Source organism: Oratosquilla oratoria, chromosome 19, assembly GCF_046742065.1.
Source record: "Oratosquilla oratoria isolate Oo_2021 chromosome 19, ASM4674206v1, whole genome shotgun sequence".
Taxonomy (NCBI): Eukaryota; Metazoa; Arthropoda; class Malacostraca; order Stomatopoda; family Squillidae; genus Oratosquilla; species Oratosquilla oratoria.
The window spans coordinates 755,768-763,267 of NC_134795.1; positions in this window are offsets into that span (position 1 = coordinate 755,768).

The window sequence follows — 7,500 nt, forward strand, 5'->3', positions numbered from 1 at the left end:
GAGGTCTGGATGGGAAAAAATTAATAAACAGATTTCGTCTACGCAGATCATCTCCGTCTGCCGGTTTCATTGCGCCACATTTTTACAATGTACTGTTCACTAGTGTTCAATCTCGTGTATATATATATATATATATATATATATATATATATATATATATATATTGGTGAAGCGTGGCAGGAGATTCTCTCTGATGCATATCCTGTTAAAAAAGACAGCAAAAGAATTATCAATTAACTTTTTCCGTGAGCTCTCAAGTATGAGTTTTGGAAACTTGATTTACTCCCTTTCCCCCTACCAGAAATCTACTTTTCGCAAGCTTGAGAGCTCACGGAAAAAGTTGAGTAATAATTCTTTTGCTGTCGTTTTTAACAGAATATATATATATATATATATATATATATATATATTAGTTAAGTATGCATGTCATATAGTGTTATTGTAATAATTGATCTATAATAAATTTTTCTGGATAGGCTGTTACTTATGTTAGAGGCGACCATATTTACTTACGTCTTGTTGCTTATGCCATTGGCGGCCGTATTTGTGACGTCACATTCAGCCCTTTTTCGCATAATTACCCCTTCTATAAAAAAAAATACAGTGACGATTGTTGGCCTAGGTTTATCAGTGAAGGGTGTGTTTCTGTAAGCGATCGCTACAGTTGATATATATATTATGGATTTCTTGTTGTTGTGTTTTTTTAATGCTATTAAGGAGTGGATTACAGTTACCTTGCTCTACTTTATATTTCCTTCGGTTATGAGTCTCCAAACGATGGCTCATAGATTTATCCTTTTGCATCAGGATCCTTCTATAGTTAAGTCTTCGGGTCAGGATCTCTAATATAAAACTGTTGGTATTATTCGTCAGTACGAAGATGGTTTAATCAATACATACGTAACTATTGGGGCAGAAAAAATCTCATTCGTAAGGTCTCAACTTATACCTAATTCATTGGTAGCTGAAATGTTGTCAGCTTCATGTCTTGACTCTAAAACTTTGAACTATAGTTATGATAGCTTTAGAGCTAATTTCCTCAAAATATTTTCTGGTACCCCTGTAGGTGATGATTTCTATTGGTGCTTTAAGTTGGCTGATGTCCTTACTTCCCGATTTGGCACTCATAACTATATTCGTGCTCAGGCCCAAGCCAACAAGAGCGCTTTCCATGCCTGCGAATCATTGCTTCATTCAGATTGGGTGGATAAGGATGCTATCACTTTGGATATGTTCCGCCTTATTTTGGAATTTCTTTTTTATATACCATTGCTAGTGCCTTTTGAGAGGAGAGAAATATCTTCTCTCTGCTATAAAATGGATGAGTCCCTATTGTCTTTTGTGACTCGAGTTTCAAGTAAACTAAAGGAAGTGCCTTCTGGTTCTCTATATGTTAACAAGGCAAAACAACATACCAATGTTCCTAGTTCTCCTCCACCCCCTCGGTCATTAGGACTTATTCAAAGCTCTCCTTCGTCTACATCTACACCTCCTGTATTTACATATTCCTATTGTAACAAGTCAGGTCACTCATATGCTTTTTGTTTTCACCGTAAGCGTCACGAGCACAAGTCAAAGCAGTCCCTGTCCGTAGCAATTTCCCTGATGCCTCTAACGTGACACATGATCTCTCTAGAGTACCGCCTCAGGATAAACTAAGTTACTGTCATATGCATGGTCAATGTAAACAATCGACTGATCAGTGTTCAAAGATTCTGAAACTTAGGGTAGAGACCTCTCATCAACCTAGGCAACCTCAGTCCCATTTTGACCGGCGCCCTATATCACAAACCAAAGAATTGATCAGTAATGCCTGGTGTCAGATCATCCCTTTGGTGGCTCCTGAGTCTCCTTAATTACTCACCTTCCATTTTCTTGCGGAGAACACACCTATCTCGGTCATAGTAGATACTGGTGCAGAATGTAGTCTTATAAGTAGAAAGGTTTATTATGGTCTCAGGAATTTGTCCAACCTCCCTTTATCTCCTTTTTGCAATAGTTCCATTACTTACAAGGTTCTCCCTTGCTTATTCTTGCATTCCACTAAGGTTTTCCTCGTATGCTACCGTTTTCCATGTTACTGTTGTTGTTTCTGGAATTGCTCCTATGTGTGATTGCCTCTTGGATATTGATGCTCATACAATTCATGACATAATATCTCCTAGGCGGCGTGTAGTGACTTTTCAAAATTCTGTTAGTCCTGCAACGGATAGGCCAGTTTCCATAAGTAGCTCCCCTTCTATGCATGATCAAATCGTACAGTTGCCTTCAAAGAGTTCAAATCGTTTTGACTCTTCTATTCTTTTTTGTGCTGCTGTTGTTGTAGCCGAGCATTATATTCAACTTTCAAGTTAAGTTTGAGTTCCGGTGGTCATTTGAGGTTCTCCAATTATGTCTGATGTCTTATCTCAGCCTGACTCTGTTCGAGTTCGTCGTCTAGTATTGAAAGGAACTCTCTCCACTATTCCTGAGGATCATGTTACCGCAGTTATGGTAACCAACGTCACTGGTGCTCCTATCGCCCTCTCTCCTGGTCGTTACTTAAGTTCCTTTGAAGTAGCTGACATTGACGCTTTCCATGATTCGCCTCCTATCATAGAAGCTTCTGTACTTCAGTCTCCACAAGCGAGTGGCACAGCTTACTTGGCCTGTAAGTATGCAACGTATGTAGGTAAGAATGATTTTCCTGATGAGATGCCTCGTCTCATTGAACTGTTAATGACGCACCTGCATGCTTTGGCTTTGCCTGGTGATCCATTAGGAGTTACAGATTGTGTTGTTCATAGCATTGATCTTCAGCCAAGTGTTCGTCCTGTTTATGTACCCTCTTGCAGGTTGCCTCACTCTCATCGGCTTGTAGCACAGTCCTTGGTTGACGACGTTTTACATGATGCCGTTGTACAAGAGTCTCAAAGTGGAAACCGCCGCTCCTCCTGGTGCCTAAGAAAGATGGATCTTTTCGTCCTGTTATTGATTATAGGCGAGTTAACAAGGTCACTGTTCCATACCACCCATTTGCCTGTATTAAGTGATATTCTCTAGTGCATTGGAACAGATAATACGGTGTTCATCACCTTAGACTTAAAGGCTGATTTTTGGCAGATTCCTTTGGAGGAGAAGTCTCGTAAGATCACGGCCTTCTCGACTCCAACAGAACATTATGAATAGCTTCGTTGTCCCTTGGGGTTACGAAATGCTCCCTTGACTTGACAACGTTTGATTAACTCCATTTTACATGGCCTAGTAGGCAACGGCCTTTTTTTTACCTGGATGATTTAATCTTAGTCTCCAAGGATGCGAAAAGCCATTTCCATAAGTTGACCATGGCCTTGCAACGTTTTGCTGATGCTGGATTGAAACTTAATTTACCCAAGTGTTGTTTTCCTTAAATCTAGCATCCAATTCCTAGGTCAGTGGTTACATTAACAGCACAATTAATGTTTCCACAGCTAAGATGCCTCACTACGTCGTCTATGGAGTGAAAAAATGGCTTCCCTATGGTGTGTTAGACAGTCCTACTCGTCCCCTCTACAATTTTGTCGATTATAGTCAACTCCAATGTCACACATTACATAGGATTTATGAATCTGTAAGAGAGAAACTGGATGACTCCAAGTCCAAATATTGAAACACCAGCATAGCCGGACTACGCCTGTTAATATCAGTATTGGTGATCACATATATAAAAGCATGCCTGATCACCAATCTAAACTCAATTGTAGGTTTACAGGTCCCCATTTGGTTACTGAAAAGTTACATCCCAATAAGTTCAGGGTCTTTAATCCTTCCCAGGGAAAGAGTGAAGTGTTGCACGCTGATAGGCTTAAGGTAATAAAAGTGCCTATCCCTGCATTTGCCCGGCCTCTCCCAAGGGCCACTCTACAAACTATGCCTTTTGTATCTGTCCCTCACAATTATAATCACCGTTCAAGGGGTCCTATGCCTTAATATCTGTGTTTGTGCATTGCTTATGAGGTAACCATGGTGTCTTGTATTGTATTCTTTGTCATTTTTACCATTTTTGTGTCAATTTCTTTTGTAATTCTCATGTTGTATTTTATGTAATGTTTACCATTTTTGTGTCCATTTCTTATGTAATTCTTATGTTGTATTCCTTGTGATATTTACCATTTTTGTGTCCATTTATGCTGTTTAGTGTGAAACTACTGTTTACTTATTAAGTATTATATCCCGGATGTCCGGCATATGTTATCTTTTGCTCTTTGTTTTTACTGCTGCCAGTACTAGTATATATATATATATATATATATATATATATATACATATATATATATATATATATACATATATATACATATATATATATATATATATATATATATATATATATATATATATATATATATATCCCGTCTGGGGTATTGGCTGCTCGTTATTGTGGCAAAGTAGCATACAGTTGATACTTTAGGGTCTATATGGGGCGCCCCTACGGACCAGAGCCACACATCATTTTGTCCATGATAGAGGAAAATTCTGTTCACAGAGAAATGATGACACTTTTATACTACGACTGTCCCTCCGTTATGCTGTCCCCCAACCCCTTGTTGCTATCCTGTACCATTTCTCTGAGTATACTGTTTCTGTAGTGGGGGAATTCCCTGTGGTGGGGGAAAAGAATACTGCCACCAAGTATTCCCACTTGCATCGTAAGAGGAGAGGAGAAAGAGACGGGGATTGGGACTAGGCATCCTTCTCCTTGTGGCCCCACAGGGGACATTCCTAAAAGAAAAAGTAAAGGCATAAGAGGGTCTGGGAGTTTTCCGACCAGCACCCTAAGGTTTGGGTCTTTTAATGTGGGTGGATGTGGTACAGATGAGAGTAAAAGGTTAGAGGTAGGTTGTATGTTTGTGAGAAGAAAGATGGATGTGTTGGCTTTGAGTGAAACTAAGTTGAAAGGGAAGGGTGAGTGTAAGTTTGGGAGTGTAAGTGGGAGGTTATCAGGAGTGAAAAGAGGGCGAGGAAAGGAAGGGGTGGCTATTATAGTAAGTGAAGAGATAGGTAATTGGGTAGTGGAGTGGAAGGAGGTTTCCTCAAGGATAATGTGGATGAAGGTGAAACTGGGAAATGAGATGTGGGTCTTTGTAAGTGCATATGGGCATAGCAGTGAGAAGAGTGTAGAAAAAAGGGAAGCCTTTTGGATAGATTTAAATGAGTGCATAGAGGATTTAGGGGGAAATGTCAATGTAATAGTACTAGGAGACCTTAATGCTAGGGTAGGAAATGGTCCAATTGATGGAGTGGTTGGGAAATGTGGAGTTCTAGGAATGAATCGTAGTGGAGAGTTGATGGTGGATATGTGTTTAGAAAGAGAGTTGATGATAGCAAATACAGTGTTTCGGAAGAAAGTCAAGCACGTGGGACAGGGTGGTGGAGGGAAAGGTGGTAGATAGAGCGTTCATGGATTATGTAGTGGTAAATAGGATTATGATAGGATGAGTTAAGGATGTACATGTACTAAGGGGAGAGGGTGGGGGAATATCAGATCATTTTTTGGTGGAAGGTAATTTGAGAGTGGAGGATAGATGGAGAAAGAGGAAAGGGACAAAAGGTAGAGAGGTTCTCAGAGTGAACTCTTTGAATGAAAAGGAAAAGGAGAAGAAGTACGAAAAAAAGCTGAAGTAGGAGTGGGAGGGAGTGAAGGATAGAGTAAAGCTAGGTGTGGAGGAGGAATGGGGATGGTTCAAGGAGGGAGTCATAAAGTGTGCAAGGATGGTGTGTGGAACAAGAAGGACAGGAGGAAATAGAAGAAATGGTAGTGAATGGTGGGATGAGGAAACAAAGAAGGTTGTAGAAGAGAAGAAGCGAGCTTTCACAGATTGGTTACAAAATAGGACGAGGGAGTCATATGAGAGGTACAAAGAAAAGAAAAGAGAAGTAAAGCAAAACGTAAAGGAGACAAGGAGGAGAGCAGATGTGAAATGGGGTAAGAGTATGACAGAAAATTTTGAAAGTAATAAAAAGATGTTTTTGGAAAGAAATTAAGAGAGGAAGAGGTGAATCAAGTAGAGAAGAAAAGGTAAAAGGTGTAGATGGAGAGATGATAATGGAAGAGAAGGCAGTAAGGGGAAGATGGGCAGAATATTTTAGGGAGTTGCTAAATGTGAAGGAGGATAGGGAGGGCAAGATAGCTGCAATGGGAAATGCTAAGAAAATGAGAGTGATGAGTGAGGAAAATGGAGGAGAAATAAGGAAGGATGAAGTGAAGGCAGTTGTCAAGATGATGAAAACAGGTAAGGCAGGCACCTGGCCTGGATGGATGTTATGCAGAATGTCTGAAAAAGGGAGGTACAGTGATGGTGGACTGGTTGGTGAGGTTATCTAATGTTTGCTGGAGAGAGGGTAGAGTGCCGGAGGACTGGAGGAGTGCCTGTATAGTTCCTCTTTACAAGGGAAAAGGGGACAAGTGTGAATGTAGTAGTTTCAGAGGGATTAGCTTGTTAAGTGTAGTTGGGAAGGCTTATGGGAGAATCTTGATTGAGAGGATTAGGAGAGGAACATAGGGAATAATTGGTGAGGAACAGTATGGATTTAGGACAGGTACAGGTTGTGTCGATCAGATCTTTGTGGAAAGACAGATATATGAGAAAGCTATAGGTAAGGGGAAGGATGTTTTTTGGGCTTTTATGGATCTGGAATAGGCTTAAGACAGGGTAGACAGAAAGGCACTGTGGGAGGTTATGCAGATATACACGATAGGAGGAGAGCTTCTGGGAGCTGTCAAGAGTTTTTATGAGAGTAGTAGAGCTTGTATCAGGATTGGAAATGAAGAGAGTGAGTGGTTCGAGGTAAAGGTGGGACTTCGTCAAGGATGCGTTATGTCGCTCTGGCTGTTCAACTTATACAGTAAATGCAAGGGTAGTGGGTCAGGGATTGGAGATGGTTAAAGAAAATGGAGAAAAGTAGGAGGTGAGCCAGCTATTGTTTGCGGACGATACTTGTGGCAGGATCGGAGGAGGGATTGAGGAAGTTGGTGGCAGAGTTTGGGAGAGTATGTGATAGAAGAAAGCTAAAGATAAAGGTGGGTAAAAGTAAGGTGATGAGATGTACAGGGGGTGAAAGTGGCAGTAGACTGGAAGTGAGCATTAAGGGAGAGCGACTGAAAGAAGTGGATAGTTTTAGATACTTGGGTGCAAATGTGGCAGGAAAAGGTGGAGTGAAAGTGGAGGTAGAATGTAGATTGAGAGAAGCGAGTAAATGCCTTGGTGGATTAAAGAGTGTAATGAGGAATAGACATTTGGGAATGGATGCTAAGAGGAGACTGTATGAAGGAGTGATTGTGCCAACAGCACTGTATGGGGCAGAAACATGGAACATAAGAGAGGAAGAGAGAAGGAGTTTAAATGTGCTTGAGATGAGGTGTCTGAGAAGTATGATGGGGGTTACTAGGCTAGATAGAGTGAGAAATGAGGAGGTGAGGAGGAGAACACGGGTTGAAAAGGAGCTGGGAGATAGGGTTGATGAAAGAATATTAGGATGGTT